At 38.3% G+C, this 18,655-nt stretch overlaps 1 long non-coding RNA gene across 2 annotated transcripts in view; it reads left to right on the top strand.

Moving 5' to 3' along the window:
• The window catches only part of LOC139176389 (uncharacterized), a 230,332-nt gene that overhangs the window by 187,376 nt on the left and 24,301 nt on the right, over positions 1-18,655 (top strand). The window contains exon 4 of one of the 2 annotated variants that reach the window (XR_011560811.1): positions 18,109-18,199. The exons of the other annotated variant lie outside the window; for it this stretch is intronic. This is a non-coding gene — a long non-coding RNA (uncharacterized lncRNA). The remainder of the gene's footprint in view (positions 1-18,108; positions 18,200-18,655) is intronic. 2 annotated transcript variants of the gene reach the window in all.

The following is an 18,655-nucleotide window of genomic DNA, read 5'->3' as shown; positions in this document are numbered from 1 at the left end:
TTAATGCAACATAATATTATAAACTCCACTCTGCTAGATTAGCACACCAGGTGGATTGGGGTGGGTGGGGGATGGGGCTGGTGGAAGGAAGGAAAAAAAAGATTTGTATCAAAATATTAGTAGAACTAGTATTTAGCAGAAAAATATCCCTACTTTTTCAAATAAAGGAAAAAAAGCTTAATAGAGACAGAATGACATATTCAAATTTATTGGTCACATGGCAATCAGTTAAGTCAAGACTCAGTTTAACTCTTAAGACTTCTATCATCTCGGTGTTGGGTAACTGTAATTCTGCTTCTCCTGGGAGTGTGCCTTCCCTGAAGAGTGTATTATAAGTGATACACTCTTCTGTGTGTGTATCACTGGGAAATGAAGACAGAAAAGATTTTGGTTCTAGGAATTGAACTCTGGTTTCTCTCACTGTTCTGCAGGCCTGCCTGGCTTGATTGGGATGTAATCCCAGTTTCTTAAAGCTTTACTATTAAACTTATTGACTTGAATTTTGTCCCAATGTCTCAAGTTTCTTGTCACAGATACAGTTTTTATCTTAAAGCAAATCCTTCATTTTCTTTGTACAAAATTCCAGGGCCTGGATATCATCTTGTCTTTGGGTAACATCTTCCAGATTTGTTTTAAGCTGATTACATGTTGCTGAACAATCAGATTTTCTGCTCTAAGCCACACAAAACCAAGTGATGACAGCTCTGGCTCCTGGCCACCAGCAATGTGATGATGCAGCATGGGTCTTTGACAGCCATGATTTGATCTTGGGTGTTCTGAAATGGCGAAATACCTCTAAAGAGTGGAAAATGGACTCTCGCGCGTTATGACACTATGACTGTGTCATGGCTCTTTGAGGCATCTGCACTCCCCCTTCTTGTTCTCTGTTCTACCTTTCACAGTCTCTTTGCATGACCTCTTACATTTTTATACATCTTTATATTTCTAATGGATGCCTGTTAAATGTTTTTAAAAAGCTACTTTAGGAAATGTAGTCCAGTGGAGGCTGTATTCTGTTTGGAAACACAGGAAGCACTAGACATGTATTTTTAGGAACTACTGAACCAAAATGTAGAAAATCTTGAGCGAGGACTCCATTTTTCTGGTCTAAATGTCCCATTCAAGTTGCCCTTTCTTGTTTTGCTAGTCTGTCATGTCCTGAGCTGCAGTCACTGATGCAATGTGCCAATGCATGCTGGTGATTCCTGTACTTTTCAACCCACCACTATAGGGAAGCAGAAATGTGTATCTGGAACACACAGTCAGCTTTATTCTGCCTCTCTATACCAGAATGCTTAATTCTAGGAAGTCACAGAGACGTTTGCCATTACAGAATGGACTGCTAATAACTTGAAGAAAATATAGGGAATGAGCAAATGACAATCGAGGAAATATTCATTGAGCTTTATTAAATATTTACTAGGAGTAGTGTCCTGGCATAGGAAATGTAAAGTATACCAAGAGAATGCCCCCATCTTTCAAAGTCTCAGTTTGGGGAATCCCAGCACATTGAAAGTAACTGAAAATACTGAACATGACATACAGAGTTTTAATTTAGTTCTTAAGGAATTAGTTCTTTAAAACATTTGAAAGTAAAATGGAGATCACTATGATTTGTAGTGATCAGAGGATCCTTTAAAATCTGGAACATAAACTACGCTGTGAAGAGCAAGTAGAAATCAGAAATTTCAGAAGTAAAAGGAGTAACATTTCAGGAGGAAACGAGATGTGAGCAAAATTTACACCGGGGTGGGGGAGGGGAGGTTTGAAAGAGTGTGGGAAAGCTGAGGGACTGAATTTGGCTGAAGCACTCATGTACATTTCAAGCTGAATGACTGTGCTTGCCACCTGTGAAATACATGATAAAATGTTTAGAAGATGGGTTGATGTCATGTTATGATACCTGACTATTTTCTGTGTACTTTTTTAGTTGAAGGTGACTCTTGTTGGACTTGAGCCTACAAAGCTCACAAGTGATGAATTTCCTGAGCACTTTTATGTTTGAGAATATGTGTTCTCTCATGTTGTATTTAAACAGCATTTGTTCAGCATTCTATACTTTCTGACCTTCTACCCATTGCTTCCCTGTCTTCTAGCTTTGAATTAGAGAGAAGGTAAACTCTATGATGAAAGATAGTTTTGTCTGTTTTCTCTTGTTGTGGCCTGAAACCATTGTACCAATTGGAAATGCTCCCAAAGTATTCATGTAACGAATGAAGGAATAATGTGTAAAGAATCCTGATACTAGCCTGGATTTTATTCCTGTTTGGGTACCTGAAAAATTCTTTCATAATTTTTATATTTTAATAGCTTAACTGGGATGTATTCTGGCATTGGCTTTCTTTATATGCTTCTTATTGCAACAAAAATGGACATTTCTGTATTTCAAGTAAATATTTCTCCTTTTTTAATGAAAACTATCACATTTAGACAAATTGTTCCCTGAAAAAACAATGGGGATGATAATGGTACCTACCATGGATATTTAAATGAGTTAATACAAGTAAAATGTTCCAGGGACATAATTTTTATTTTATCTGACACATCCTCCTAACATTATTCTATTACAAAAGATCCACATAGGAGACTATGATTACATTTCTCATCTTGAACAATTTATGATTTTCCCTAGTTAATAATTACCTTGCTTTTTGTTTGCTTTAGTTTACCTTGTATTAATCATTAAATCTCCCCAGAAACCTTACCTAGAGTAAACTTCATTTCAGTGTGTCTAAACATATCAATGGTCTATCAATTGTATGTTGCTCAGGACATCTCTCTGAGCCTGCTCACCTGGTCTAATATAGACTAGAGGCTTGTGCTTAGCCCCTGCCTTACAGCTATCACACCAGTCTTACCCTTACCAACCTCCTCTGTTCTTAGATAATGTATCTGTATCTTTTTTGAATTACTGTTTTGTTTGCCCATCTTGTAGGAATTTCCTAGTTCCTAGTACTGTAGTTCAATAATTTGAGAGCATACATGTTGGGAGAGAAATCACATTTATTTTCATATTCTACTGAATTTTCTGCTGTAATATACTTAATTTACAAAAGCTCTGGAATTTCTTTGCTGTTGTTCCTTTAACATTTGTTTTTAAATAGCATGCTGTTGTTTAATGGTTATAGCATTTGTTCTGTAATCTAGCTCTAGTCATTGCATGCTTTTAATTTGTCTCAGTTTATCTTTTTATTGACTTGATAAACTTAAATCCACATTGTTGTTGTTCAGTCACTAAGTCGTGTCCGACTCTCTGTGAGCCCATGCACTGCAGCACGCCAGACTCCTCTATCCTTCACCATCTCTAGAGTTTGCTCAAACTCATTAAGTCAGTGATGCCATCCAACCATCTCATCCTCTGTCACCCTCTTCTCCTTTTGCTTTCAGTCTTTCTCACAATCAGGCTATTTTTCAAGGAGTTGGTTCTTTGCATCAGGTGGCCAATGCATTGGAGCTTCAGCAGCAGTCCTTCAAATGAATATTCAGGGTTGATTTCCTTTAGGATTGACTGATGTGATCTTGCAGTCCAAAGGGCTCATGTCTTCTCCAGCACCACAATGCAAAAGCACCCAAGTTCAAAACCATGAATTCTTAGACATTCAGCCTTCTTTATGAACCACATCTCACATCTGTACCTGACTACTGGAAAAAAACAAAGCTTTTACTATACAGACCTTTGTCAGCAAAGTGATATCTCTGGTTTTTACCTAGATATTGTCATAGCTTTCTTTCCAAGGAGCAACCATCTTTTACTTTCATGGCTGCAGAAATTGTCCACAGTGATTTTGGAGCCCAGGGATAAAATTTGTCACTGCTTCCACAATTTCTCCTTCTGTTTGCCATGAAGTGATGGGACTGATACCTTGATCTTAGTCTTTTTAATGTTGAGTAAATCCATATGTATAATTAAAAATCATTAACTGCATCTGTTAAATGGGAGGTTCTTTTCCATATGTTCAGATCTCTTATTTGGTAATATCAAATACTTTTGTATTATCCATATGCCCCCAATGTTACTAACATTGCTATTTATTAAAAATCTCTATCACTTTCTCTGCAATCAGAAAAATTTTATGACACCTCCCTCACTGTTGGTGGTATAGTTCTCATGCACATTCTTTTATTTTTTCACACTTATTGGTAGGTGTTTTCTTAGGTAGATCAAATCCATTTTCAGCTAATTCTCCTTTTTTCCTAAATCATTCATCTTTGAGCCCTAATGCTGTTCCAGTTTTAAGTCTTCAATAGTGTGAATCAGTCACAGGAAATGTTATTTTGATCATTTTGTTTGTTCTTTTGGATTGTGGCCTTTATCTTTTTTTTTTTTTTGCATGCTCTATCCTTTATGTTTTCTTTTTCTAAAATATGTCTTCATACTTTTCTTTGTACTTTTAATTTTAATTGCTTTAACTTAATGGAGTCTTTAGTCAAGCTTTTATGCTCTAATATTAAACTGGTCAAAATATCTGTTTGAGTTTTTCCATGGAAAACCCAAACAAATGTTTTGCCATCCCAATATAATAGGGACAAATTCTCCTGTATCATTTTTCATCTTAAGAAGAAGTTTTTCTCACTTCAGAAGTGCAACATGCTTTCTCTATAGTCTGTGACATTGGGAGGAGGTGTGTGAATGTGTGTGTGTGTGTGTAACAGATTAAGTAGAGGAGTAAGGTCGGGAAGATCCCCTGGAGAAGGAAATGGCAACCCACTCCACTATTCTTGCCTGGAGAATCCCATGGGCGGAGGAGCCTGGTGGGCTACAGTCCACGGGGTCGCAAAGAGTCGGACACGACTGAGCCACTTCACTTTCACTTTCAAGGGGGAGAGGGCAGAGCTCAGTTGGAGTATGTACATGCTGTCTTGTTAGAGGTAGATTCTGCTCCCTTTTCTAAAATTTTGGCATATTAATAATTAGTAACATGAGAGCAGAGTCGGACATGACTGAGTGATTGAACTGAACTGAACTGAACTGAGCAGTGGTCTAGGAATTAAACAGTTTTCTCTCTGTTCTCTCCTCTTCCCTTCTCTCCCCCACCATCTCCCTCTCTCCTCTTCCTGCCTTCCCTTTCTGGTTAAACCTAAGACCTATTCTTCTATCATGGAGCCCGACTGACTTGTTAATTTCTTCTAATTCCTTGCTGCTTGAAATATTCTTGGACCAGCAGCACAAGCATCACAAGGGAGCCTGTTAGAAATGCAGAATCTCAGTCTTTGCCCCAGATTTCTTGAGTCAAAATCAGCAGTGACTAGGAAACATATTAGGATGCCCATAGCACCAGTGCTGACAGGTGGAGGTGAGGACGTCACCTGGCACCTGGGGCTTTTTATGTGCCTTCCTACCTTTTCTGTTTCCAAAGATACTGTCGTCTTTATTTTTCCTTTGTATTCAATTCTAATTAAGTTCTGTATTATTGCCTAAGATAGTCAGCTTCATTTGATTTTGATAATGGGCAGCTACCTCTCCGGCCACTCTCCTAAACTGAGAGTATAAATAATAGGGGAAGCCCAGTGGTCCTTTCTAAGTTGTCCCCTGAGATCCTGCCACTGTAGATAGGTAGAACTTCCCCCGGTAGGTTTCTTGTAATTGACCCCTATCATCCCAGGTAGTTGATCTGTTTCTCTATGAACTGAGTACTTTGCTTTAAAGTTTGCTCCTTCACATTGTCCCTCCAGTGCTATATTTAGATACAGAGAGGGAAAGCATAGCAGACTAGCAAAAATACAAGCCACATTAGACTCTTCCCTTTTCTCTCTTTGGCTGTCGTATTGAACTTATCCCTTTTATGTTACACTTGAGGCAGTCATGGCAATAATGGGTTTTCCTTTTTTTCCTGAAGCAGAGAGGAGGTATTGTAGGAAAGAGATACTGAGTTTTCGTTTTACTCTGCCTCCTTTACTCTTAGGTACCATCTATAGTTACTTTAGGATTAATGATGTTTTTACAGAAGCACAATCTTATTAAGATAAATATATTTGTATATTTTGTCCTCTTCCCAAGGAACATAGGAATAAAAGCAACAACAAAAAATGCATTCTGAATTTTAAATCTGTTTTATCTTACAATGCATTCACAATTGGATAATGCTGGTGTTTTTAAGGTTTATGTATTGATGGTACTCTATCACTATGGGCTTTGCTGGCAGGTAAGTTTTGCTGATATCTCCTCACTACACTCCTTTCAATCTACTCAAAAATGTTCATGGAGTTGCCCTTACTAAAGCTGTGTTTTATTCAGAGCCTGGTAAGCTGTGAGCAATATTAGTGTGAGCATCCATACATTTCTTACAACTTTTACCAGGAAAGGTCAACCTCCCAGAGTGAGAGAAAATTCTGTTTTTATGATCACTCCTGCTGGATCATGCTGTATTATGTGTGATCTGACTGGAATGGTGTCAGTCAGTAGCGTGCTACTCTATCTCTAACACAGAGTAACAGAACACGAAAGAACAAACAAATTATTGTTATTTATAGAAAAAAAAAAAAAAGACCCATGGGCTGTATGCTGTAGATCTAGCATATATCATAGTTGGATTTGCAGCAATTCAGGATAACATCAAGTACCTAATGGGTTCATGTTGTTAATCAACTGGTTAGAAAGGCAGTGTATTTCAAAATATAAAAGAAGTTGTGGTAGTAAAAGAGATAAGGGGGAAAGTATAGGGGAAGGGGAGAGATAAAGAAGATTGCATTTTCAAAGCTTATTTGATTAGATGATTATAGTCTATTTGAGAGTGCAAACAAACTTATGCAAAATTCATATCCTGGAATCATAATTTTTTCTTACCCTGTTACTTCTATGAATGAAGCATAATTCATCATTAAAGTTTTAATTTTATAATTAGAATGGACATTGGTACTATTTGATCCCTCTCAAGAAAATTCAAATTCAAAGTTTTTCTCCGTTTTGTCTAAATAGTTCTTTACACATTAAATGGTTTGAATCTCTTTTTATGGGGTAAATTTCCTAATAAAATTGTGTGTTTCTAGTAGAAGAATCATAAATTTCCATATGCATCTAACAGCAGGCAAAGCATGGGAGTAAGCAGAAGAGGTTTTTAGTAGATTTTATGTAAAATCAGAAAGTATGTTTAGAATTATAATATCATGTATGAAACGAGTCGCCAGTCCAGGTTCAAGCACGATACTGGATGCTTGGAGCTGGTGCACTGTGACGACCCAGAGGGATGGTATGGGGAGGGAGGATGGAGGAGGGTTCAGGATGGGGAACACATGTATACCTGTGGCAGATCCATTTCGATATTTGGCAAAACTAATACAATATTTTAAAGTTTAAAAAAAATATATAAATATAATTGTGAGTTAAAAAAAAAAAAAGAATTAACCTTGACTTTCCTTCTCTGCTCATCTTCCAAATTCTGTTCTTCCCTAAATGGAAGAGTAGCTATCTATTTATGACCATCTACTTAATTTAACCAAGCTACTGTTATGAAGCAAATAGTTTCCCTCAGGATTATTAAATGAGAATAACCATTGATTTCACTGACAAATGTCCCCTTATTACTAATATTTGAGAGTGGAACTTATTAGGCAAATAATTCTGCTAGTTTAGGAATATGTCCAAAATGAAGGGAGGGAACTTCCCACATTGCCCAATTAAAAAAAAACAAAAGCAACTTGCATCATTTTGAAAGAATCACAAAAATTGATTCCCTAATAACAATGGGAAATATTTTATCCTTTCACATTACAAACATTTACTGAACACCTTTTGGCTTCTAGGTACCATATCAGGCACCAATAAGCTCACTCCTTGCATCATAATTAAATGAGAATATAGAATAAAATAAAGAACTGTCTTATAGCTTCTATATCATTAAATCTAACTGAAAAATGTATTGGGATAAAAGTCCCACACTAACTTTTATCAATTGTTTATCAAGTTATTCATGTACATTATTTATATTTATTTTCTATTTACCTTTCATTACTTCTTTCATATTGTTTTGAATTTTTTGTCAAAAAAATTGATAAATATATGAATCTCTCAATGTCAGAGGTAGAAGCCACTTGAATGATTATTTGTCCAAGCTTATTTATTTTACAAATTGGTTGACACTAACTAGGGACACATAAATAGGAAAGATATCATTGAGCCCTGCCTGAGGCACTCCAAGAATGGATCCATCAGAGAAGGAATTTCTAGGACATGGAACTGACAAGAAGTAGCCAGTGATAAGTGGAGACTGTGTGTGTGTGTTAGTTGCTCAGTCGTGTCCGACTCTTTGAGCTCCTATGGACTGTATCCCACCAGGCTCCTTTGTCCGTGGGATTCTCTAGGCAAGAGTACTGGAGTGGGTTGCCATTTCTTTCTCCAAGTGGACATTAGGCTTTCTTATCTTTCCTTGCTATTGTTTGGAACTCTGCATTCAAATGGGTATAACTTTTCTTTTCTCCTTTGCCTTTAGCTTCTCTTCTCAGCTATTTGTAGGCCTCCTCAAACAACCATTTTGCCTTTTTGCATTTCTTTTTCTTGGGGATGGTCTTGATCACTGCCTCCTGTACAATGTCAGGAATCTCCAACCATAGTTCTTCAGGCACTCTGTCTATCAGATCTGATCCCTTTCCAGAATACCAGACCACCTGACCTGCCTCTTGAGAAATCTATGCAAGTCAGGAAGCAACAGTTAGAACTGGACATGGAACAACAGACAGGTTCCAAATTGGAAAAGGAGTACGTCAAAGCTTCATATTGTCTCCCTGCTTATTTAACTTATATGCAGAGTATATCCTGAGAAACGCTGGACTGGATGAAGCACAAGCTGGAATCAAGATTGCTGGGAGAAATATCAATAACCTCAGATATGCAGATGACACCACCCTTATGGCAGAAAGCGAAGAAGAACTAAAGAGCCTCTTGATGAAAGTGAAAGAGTAGAATGAAAAAGTTGGCTTAAAGCTCAACATTCAGAAAACTAAGATCATGGCATCCTGTCCCATCACTTCATGGCAAATAGATGAGGAAACAATAAAAACAGTGACAGACTTTATTTTTGGGGGCTCCAGAATCACTGCAGATGGTGACTGCAGCCATGAAATTAAGACACTTGCTCCTTGGAAGGAAAGCTATGATCAACCTAAACAGCATATTAAAAAGTAGAGACATTACTTTGCCAACAAAGGTCCATCTAGTCAAAGCTATGGTTTTTCCAGTAGTTATATATGGATGTGAGAGTTGGACTACAAAGAAGGCTGAGTGCCGAAGAATTGGTGCTTTTGAACTGTGGTGTTAGAGAAGACTTGAGAATCCCTTGGGCTGCAAGGAGATCAAACCAGCCAACCCTAAAGGAAATCAGTCCTGAATATTCATTGAAAGGACTGATGCTGAAGCTGAAACTCCAATACTTTGGCCACTTGATGCAAAGAACTGGCTCACTAGAAAAGACCCAGATGCTGGGTAAGATAAAGCAAAGGAGAAGGGGATAACAGAGGATGAAATGGTTGGATGGCATCACTGATTCGATGGACATGAGTTTGAGTAAGCTCCGGGAGTTGGTGATGGACAGGGAAGCCTGGTGTCCTGCAGTTCATGGGGTCACAAAATGTCAGACATGACTGAGCAACTGAACTGAACTGAGCCAGTGATAATATGGGACACTTTGTATGGTGTCTTTTTTCAGCTTTCCTATTTCACTTGACTAGTTACTTAATTAGGCTTTTAAATCATGAAATTATTGAGATTTGGGGCAGATAATTCTTTTTTTGTGGGGGCTGTCCTGTGCACTGCAGGATGTTTAACAGCATCCCTGGTTTCTGCCCATTAGATTCCAGCAGCAATGCCTACTTGTGCGAACCAAAAATGTTACCAGATGTCATCAAATATCCCCTGAGGAGAAAATCAAACCGATTGATAATGACTGTTCCAAGAAAATCCCTATTTGCTAAAGGGATAGACAAACCTGAAAATTGGTGCTAGGCTCTTAGCAAAATGTATTGAATTATTTGGAAGTATTTTATGGCTAGTTAATACTCTAATATCAATAAATATAATATCAATAACATTGTATTTGCATTAGGGAACAGTTTTTTAAGCTCATGTAGGATTTTTGGAAGATAAGCAAAATAAAAATATAATTTTATTTTTGGCTGCCACTATTCCATTAAAGTTTATTTAGAGAAAGCCTTTCCTAGTCATTAGAGAAGTACAGTAGCAGGTCCATTTTTTCCTCTGGGCACTTACTGGTAGTAAAGTTCCTCTGGTTACTTTAAGTCACAAACCCTTTCTTAATTCAAAAACTAGAACACCCATCTTCTGGAATAATCCTGATTTTCACTTGATGTGGCATTAAATCTTCTCTCCCCCAACTCAGGGTCCGCTTTGGGCAAAGGAGAGGGCAGGATGGTCTGGGCTTCTCTTTGGTTCTCCCCTGCCATCCATTTCTCCTTCTCCTCCAGCATTTTGTTACTTCTGACTTCTTAAATATAAGGCTAAGGGGGTTGAGAGGTCATGGGGAAAAAGTATAGCTAACCCCATGTGGAGGGTGCCATTGTCACCTGGCATGGAGACCTCTGGTGGGCAGATGTTTAATACTGACTTTCGCTTCATGGGCACTCTTATGAGTTCTTCCTGCCCTTTATTGGTCCCTCTGACAATACTTTGTGTCATAGATGTTGCATTCTTTATACTTATTGCCCCTGCTCCTCACCTCCTGGCCTTCCAATGTTCATTCTTCCCAAACTCTCTAATGCCCTGCTAAGTCTTCTATAGCAGGTACCCAAGAAACCATGAGTGAGCCCTCTTTCCCCCGTGGCCTGTGTCTGGTGAATGGGAATACTCACATCCTCTGCCATTGGGAACTTTGGGAATGCAGGTCTAAGCCCTACCCCTCTTTACTGCTGGAGGTGAGTGTAATTAATTATTAAACAGACATAGACACCAGTGTTCTGGGTCTTCCAGAGTAAGCTCCCTACTTAAGTAATTTCCTATTAGCTCTGGGGTAGCTGATTGAACCAAGATCCCTGAATAAATATAGCAGCATTTCAGTAGCTCTTTTAAAAAGTAACCATAATATTTTGGTATTTGGCAAAACTAATACAATTATGTAAAGTTTAAAAAATAAAAAATTAAAAAAAAATAAATAAAAAGTAACCATAAAATAATCTCTTAATTTTGAACTCTTGATTCTGTTTTGAATCCCGAATAGGAGGTGAGTCTCTGAGTATCTAGTAACCTGGTCCTAGATTGCCACTTTAGTGTTTTTTAGACTGGTCTGCCTCTCCTTCAATTTGGTGCTTGATATTGGTAAATCTAGATATCTATGTCAGACTGTTGTTTAGATCCTCTGTCTATATAAGTAAAGATTTTATTGTTATACTAATTTTAAACTAAAACATAGATTGTTAGCTCCAAAAGAATGGTGTACTAATATACTAATTCCCCATTGTTTTCAAAATTCTGAGAAAATGTGTCTGGACCTCTATATAATCATCTATAAAATGATTGCATTGCACCAAATGATACTCAGGTTCATATAATACTTAAAATTCTGAGTCTCCATATACTACAATTCTCAGGGCAAGCCTGTTTGAATAAAAAAACTGATTCTATATTTCTTAACTTTTATTCATTTATTTTTTTATTAAGAAGAATAATTTATTAATATTTAGGACTATTTAGGTATTTTAAATCATGGAAAATAGTTTAATAAATATTTATTGAGTGCTTACCATGGACTAAGAACTGTGCTGTTAGAGCATATGAATGTTGTTATACAACTTAATTTACTTTGCCATTTAAAGAAAATAAATTTCTACTCTAAAATACTACTCTAGTATTTTCCCATGGGTATTTGGGTAAATTAACCTGCCATTAAACCACCTTATGATTGTAAGAGACATCATCTCATATGAAAGTACAGTGATCATCTTGCCAAAAGGTTTGGTAAATCTTCAGGACCTACATAGAGTAGTGGTATTAGCTAGAGATATCACTAGCAGTGTCTAGTTCTTTATGTTTTAGATTTATAGCTGCTTTCTATGAACTTATGGAGAAGGCAATGGCACCCCACTCCAGTACTCTTGCCTGGAAAATCCCATGGATGGAGGAGCCTGGTAGGCTTCAGTCCATGGGGTCATTAAGAGTCAGACACGACTGAGCGACTTCACTTTCACTTTTCACTTTCATGCATTGGAGAAGGAAATGGCAACCCACTCTAGTGTTCTTGCCTGGATAATCCTAGGGATAGGGGAGCCTGGTGGGCTGCCGTCTATGGGGTCACACAGAGTTGGACACGACTGAAGCGACTTAGCTATGAACTTATAACAGTTATTCCCCAATGGAAACAGTATCTCTAGTAATTATCTTTCCAATTTCCCCAATTTTATTTTCATGCACCATAGTATGTATTGCCAAGATACATGGAGAACCAAATAATGAAAGTAATCCTTTGAATGAAAGTACTCAGTGTTCACTGAAAATGAATTCCATCTCCAGCTCCATCCCAGGATTATGACTAATTCAGACACCTTAGCTTTCAAAACAATTAAATTTACCTCTATTTGCTCTAGATGAAAAAGCAAGCTAAATAACTGTTTTCCCATTTTACGAAATTTGAAAGTTCTTGACTTGCCATTCATATATACTTTTGAAAGACTATAGACAAAGATGAGCTGTCTTTGACAAAGAAACTGAAGAGAAGTTTTTCATGCCTAAAATTTCTACTTTAACATGCTGGACCACATGAAATCTTTTTATCATGTATCTGTTTACATATTTCATAAATAATAAAAACTGTTGTGGTTGTTCGCTTGCTAAGTAGTTTCCAGCTTTTTGCAACCCTGTGGACTGCAGCACACCAGTCTTCCCTGTCCTTCATTATCTCCCATAATTTGCTCAAACTCATGCCCATTGAGTTGATGATGCCATCCAACCATCTTATCTTCTGTCGTGCCCTTTTCCTCCTGCCCTCAATCTTTCCCAGCATCAGGGTCTTTTCCAATGAGTTGGCTCCTTGTATCAGGTGGCCAAAGTATTGGAGCTTCAGCATTAATCATTCCAATGAATATTCGGGGTTGATTTCCTTTAGGATTGACTGATTTGATCTCCTTGCGATCCGAGGAACTCTCAAGAGTCTTCTCCAGGACCACGGTTCAAAACCATCAATTCTTTGGTGCTCACCCTCCTTTATGAACCACATCTCACATCGGTACCTGACTACTGGAATAATCATAGCTTTGACTATAGGTACCTTTATTGGCAAAGTAATGTCTCTGTCTTTTAATATAATACATTTGTCATAGCTATCCTTCCAAGGAGCAAGCATCTTTTAATTTCATGACTGCAGTCACCATCTGGAGTGATTTTGGAACCCAAGAAAATAAAATCAGCCACTGTTTCCACTTTTCCCCCATCTATTTGCTATGAAGTGATGGGACTGGATGCCATGATCTTAGTTGTTTGAATGTTGAGTTTTAAGCCAGCTTTTTCACTATCCTCTTTCACCTTCAACGAAAGGTTCTTTAGTTCCTCTTCACTTTGTCATCAAAGAGGTATTGTCTGTGTATCTGAGGGTGTTGATATTTCTCCCAGCAATCTTGAATCCAACTTGTTCTTCATCCAGTCCAGCACTTCACATCCAGCCCAGATGTATTCTTCATATAAGTTAAATAAGCAGGGTGGCAATATACAGCCTTCATGTACTCGTTTCCCAATTTTGAACCAGTTCGTAGTTCCATGTAAGGTTCTAACTGTTGCTTCTTGTCCTGCGTACAGGTTTCTCAGGAGGCAGGCAAAATGGTCTGCTATTCCCATCTCTTTAAGAATTTTCTACAGTTTGTTGTGATCCACACAAAGCTTTAGCATAGTCAATGAAGCAGAAGTTGATTTTTATTTTTTTAAATTCCTTTGCTTTTCTATAATCCAGTGCATGTTGGCAATTTAATCTCCAGTTCCTCTGCCTTCTCTAAATGCAGCTTGTATATCTGGATGTTCTTGGTTTACTTACTGTTGAATCCTAGCTGGAAGGATTTTGAGCATAATCTTGCTAGTATGTGAAATGAGTGCAATTGTATAGTAATTTGAACATTCTTTGGCATTGTCTTTCTTTGGGATTGGGATGAAAATTGACCTTTTCCAGTCCTGTGGGCACTGCTGAATTTTCCAAATTTGCTGGCATATCGAGTGCAGCACTTTAACAGCATCATCTTTTAGGATTTTTACATAGCTCAGCTGGAATTCCATTACCTCTACAAGGTTTGTTTGTGGTAATGCTTCCTAAGGCCCACTTGACTTCACATTGCAGGATTTCTAGCTCTAGGTGAGTGACTACACCATCATAGTTATCTGAGTCATTAAGACCTTTTTTGTACAGTTCTTCTGTGTATTCTTGCCACCTCTTCTTAGTATCTTCTACTTTTGTTAGGTCCATACCATTTCTGTCCTTTATTGAGCCCATCTTTGCATGAAATGTTCCCTTGGTATCTCTAATTTTCTTGACGAGATCTCTAGTCTTTCCCATCCTATTTTTCCATCTATTTCTTTGCATTATTCACTTAAGAAGGAAGGCTTTCTTTTATCTCCTTGATAGTCTCTGGAACTCTGCATTTGGTTGGGTATATCTTTTCCTTTCTCCTTTGCCGTTCATTTCTCTTCTTTACTCAGGTATTTGTGGGCTTCCTCAGACAACCACTTTGCCTTATTGCATTTCTTTTTCTGAGGGATGTTTTGGTCTCCACCACCTATACAATGTTATGAACCTCCAGCCATAGTTCTTCAGGCACTCTGTCTACCAGATCTAATCCCTTGACTCTATTTGTCACCTCTACTGTGTAATCATAAGGGATTTGATTTAGGTCCTACCTGACTGGCCTAGTAGTTTTTCCTGTGTTCTTTAATTTGAGCGTGAATTTTGCAATTAGTTCACGATCTGAGCCATAGTCAGCTCCAGGTCTTGTTTTTGCTGTCTGTGTAGAGCTCTCCATCTTTGGCTTCAAATAATATAATCAATCTGATTTTAGTACTGACCACCTGGGGATATCTCTTGTGTTGTTGGAAGAGGGTGTTTGTTATGACTAGAGCATTCTCTTGGCACAACTGTTAGCCTTTACCCTGCTTCATTTTGTACTGCAAAGTGAAACTTACCTGTTACTCCAGATATCTCCTGTCTGCCTACTTTTGGATTCTAGTCCCCTATGATGAAAAGGACATCTTTTTTAGGTGTTAGTTCTAGAAGATCTTCTAGATTTTCATAGAACCATTCACCTTAAGTTTCTTAAGCATTATTGGTTGGTGCATAGACTTGGATTACTGTGATGTTGAATGGTTTGCCTAGGAAATGAACTGAAATCATTCTGTTGGTTTTGGCATTGCAGCCAAGTACTGTACTTCAGACTCTTTTGTTGACTATGAGGGCTGCTCTATTTCTAAGGGATTCTTGCCAAAGTAGTAGATATAATGCTTATCTGAATTAGATTTACCTATTCCTGTCCATTTTAGTTCACTGATTCCAAAGATGTCGATATTCTATCTGACCATCTCCTGCTTGACCATATCTAATTTACTTGAATCCACAGACTTAGCATTCCACATTCCTATACAATATTGTTCTTTATAGCATCAGACTTTACTTTCACCACCAGACAGACACATCCACAGGTGAGAATTGTTTCTACTTTATCCCAGCCACTTCATTCTTCATGGAGCTATCTCTCCCCCATTAGCTTATTGGACACCTACCACCCTGGGATGCTCATCTTCTAGTGTCACATATTTTTGCCTTTTCATGGACCTTTGCTCTGGCCCCCAGGCAGCATGTTGACTGACTCCCAGCAGCTGATGAATGTTTACATGCTCAACAAGGACCAGCAGGGGGACAACCAGGGTGCTGGCCATGTTGTCTGGCACGTGGAGCGGCTGAAGGGGGCATATCCTTGCTAGTTAGGGCCTGACAAAATGTGATTCACCGGAGAAGGGAATCGCAAACCACTTCAGTATTCTTGCCTTGAGTACCCAGTGAACACAGTGAAAAAGGCAGCAAGGAATAGAACAGCTGAAGCTTTGGTTGGTCCCATGGGATATATGGGGACCTTAATATAGTTAAGGACAGAAGAACTTAAAATATATGCATAAAGAAAAAAAATCACATTTCTTAGTGCTTCCTTCTGTCTACAGTATTTTTTTTGACCTTGAGGGAATTATACTTACAAAAGATGAGGTGATCTAAGTAACAAATTATCAAGATGTTTGTTAACTTTGTTGAGAATTGAAATGATTCCTGATTTTTACCAGCACCTCCTTGACATATCTCTAACCTAGTCTGCTTATAGGGATTATTGCCATTTTTTTCCTTTTCCCTTGTTGTTATTATTGGACAGTGGCACTGATGCGATGACCATGCTTTTATGTCTTATCTGCCAAGGTTGGTCTATGGGCTGGAAGAGAAAATGAGAACTCTGTCAGGGAAGGAGTACCCATAGTGTAGTCCACGTGTTTCTATGAGAAAACAGGGAAAGCAGGTGGGATCTTAGTTGGAGTAAAAGAACAAATGACAACTCAATTCATGACAATTTATATTTTTGGTATCTGGATCATCATGCACTTTCCCATCATCTCAAAACCTGTCCCCTACTCTACTCCTTGGTTTGAATTTTTTTTGCCATCGTGATTTCTCTTTTTCCCTTCCTTTTCTTTCTTCTCACTCCCTTTCCCCCTCCCATTTCTTCCTCCTTCCATCTTGGTTTCTTCCTCCTCCTCCCCATCCCCTCTTTGTTCTTCCTCTTTCTTCTCCATTAAGCTCCTTCCCCTGTCCCCATTTATCTCATATGGAGAGTATAATTTGTTCTTTGTTCTATAATTTCTTAGCTCTATAATTTGTTCATCTCTCCATCCTCCACAAACTTTGCCTTTGTAGTCGACAGAATCCCTCCCATTAAGAGCAGGTAAGCCCTAAGCAAGGTATTGAGAATAGTGGCTTTGCTCTGGATAAGAAATGGAACAGAATTTCTCCAGGACAGATATTGGAGTGGGTAACCATTCCCTTCTCCAGTGGATCTTTGCATCCTAGGGATTGAACTTGGGTCTCCTGCTTTGCAAGCAGATTCTTCACTGTCTGAGTCACTAGGGATGCTCCTAACAAGATTTAAGCAAAGCATTGAGAACTGTGGCTCTGCTCTGGATAAGAACTGGAACAAAATTTCTCCAGGGCAGGTAGGCAGATTAATGTGGTTGCTCAGGGCTCTCTTTTCTTTAAACATAGACTTGACTTTCCTCCAGGAATTTGGAGTAGGGAACTCATCCCCACCACTCTATGGAAACAGTTTGTTCAGATAAGTGAATGCTAAACATAATGAACTCCTTAATTTATTGGTTGTGGGTAAGGAAACAAAGGCTCTGCAGTGGAGACTTTATTCCTCTTTTGTATGGATTTTAATGCTGTGGCACAGGCATTCATTCCCCATCCTGGACACAGTTGTGAATTGAGATTAGTACTTAAATCTACATTACTGCAAAAATAGACCACGTGTGAGAAACGAGTTACACAAAACTTTGCAAAGCAACGTGTCAACAAGTCTAACTCAATTTGGCACAGTACAAATTGAAAACAGAACTGCCCACTACCTGTATTATTTGCCACAAAATGGCTTTTTAGAATAGTATAGTTAAGGTTGCAATGATCTCATTGATTAAAGTTAACATCTATTTAAAGGTAGATAACTGAATTTGGCATCAGAAATGCCAGGTTCCAATCCTGTTTAGCTATGAAAATTTTGGTAAGTTAAAAATTTAAGTTTCATAATCATGAAATAAAATTAGAAACAGGATGTTACTGAAAAATAAAGTAATTTAAATCTTGGGGTCATGTGCAATGCAATACATAATTTTAAAATATTGACTTAAGAAATGATAAGTGCAGATCAAACTAAAGGTAATGCCAAGCCTTCATTCATTTACAAATATTTAATATATATTTGAAGTGTATTTTAATTTTTATGGCCTTTTAAGAATAATATAGCACTGTGAAATTGATTTATACTATTTATTTACCCAGCTTGATGTCATGTAAGGAAGTTTATCTAAAATGTGGGTAAATATTTGCTTTATTTTGTAAATAAATTATAGCTATCACTGTGTTTGATTTTTCTTTGCGACTGTAGAGTCCATGGAATCCTCTTGGCCAGAATACTGGAGTGGGTAGCCTTTCCCTTCACCAGGAGATCTTCCCAACACAGGTCTTCTACATTGCAGGTAGGTTCTTTACCAGCTGAGCCACTAGGGAAGGCCAAGAATACTGGAGTGGGTAGCCTATCCCTTCTGCAGCAGATCTTCCTGACCTGGGAATCGAACCAGAGTTTCCTGCATTGCAGGCAGATTCTTTATCAACTGAGCTATCAGGGAAGCCCAAGCAAGGCTTCTCCAAGGGCAAAGCAGAAGCCCCCAACAAGATGGTAGGAGGGGCAAACTTGCATTTAGAATCAAATCCCATACCTGCCAGAGACTCTGAGAGGGCTCAAATAAAACCTTGTGTGTAGCCAGACCTGTGTTTGAGCCTCCTGTAGAGGTACTGGTCAGCAGTGGCCTGCGGCAGGGACCAGGGCACTGGGTGCAGCTACCTGGGTCACACGCCTGTGGTATAAGCCCTCTTGAAGGAGGTCGCCATTAACCCCACCAAAAAGCTGCCAAGCAGACAACCCACAAACTGCA

This window comes from Bos indicus, chromosome 2, assembly GCF_029378745.1.
Source record: "Bos indicus isolate NIAB-ARS_2022 breed Sahiwal x Tharparkar chromosome 2, NIAB-ARS_B.indTharparkar_mat_pri_1.0, whole genome shotgun sequence".
NCBI lineage: Eukaryota > Metazoa > Chordata > Mammalia > Artiodactyla > Bovidae > Bos > Bos indicus.
This window is presented reverse-complemented; position numbering and strand designations above follow the sequence as displayed.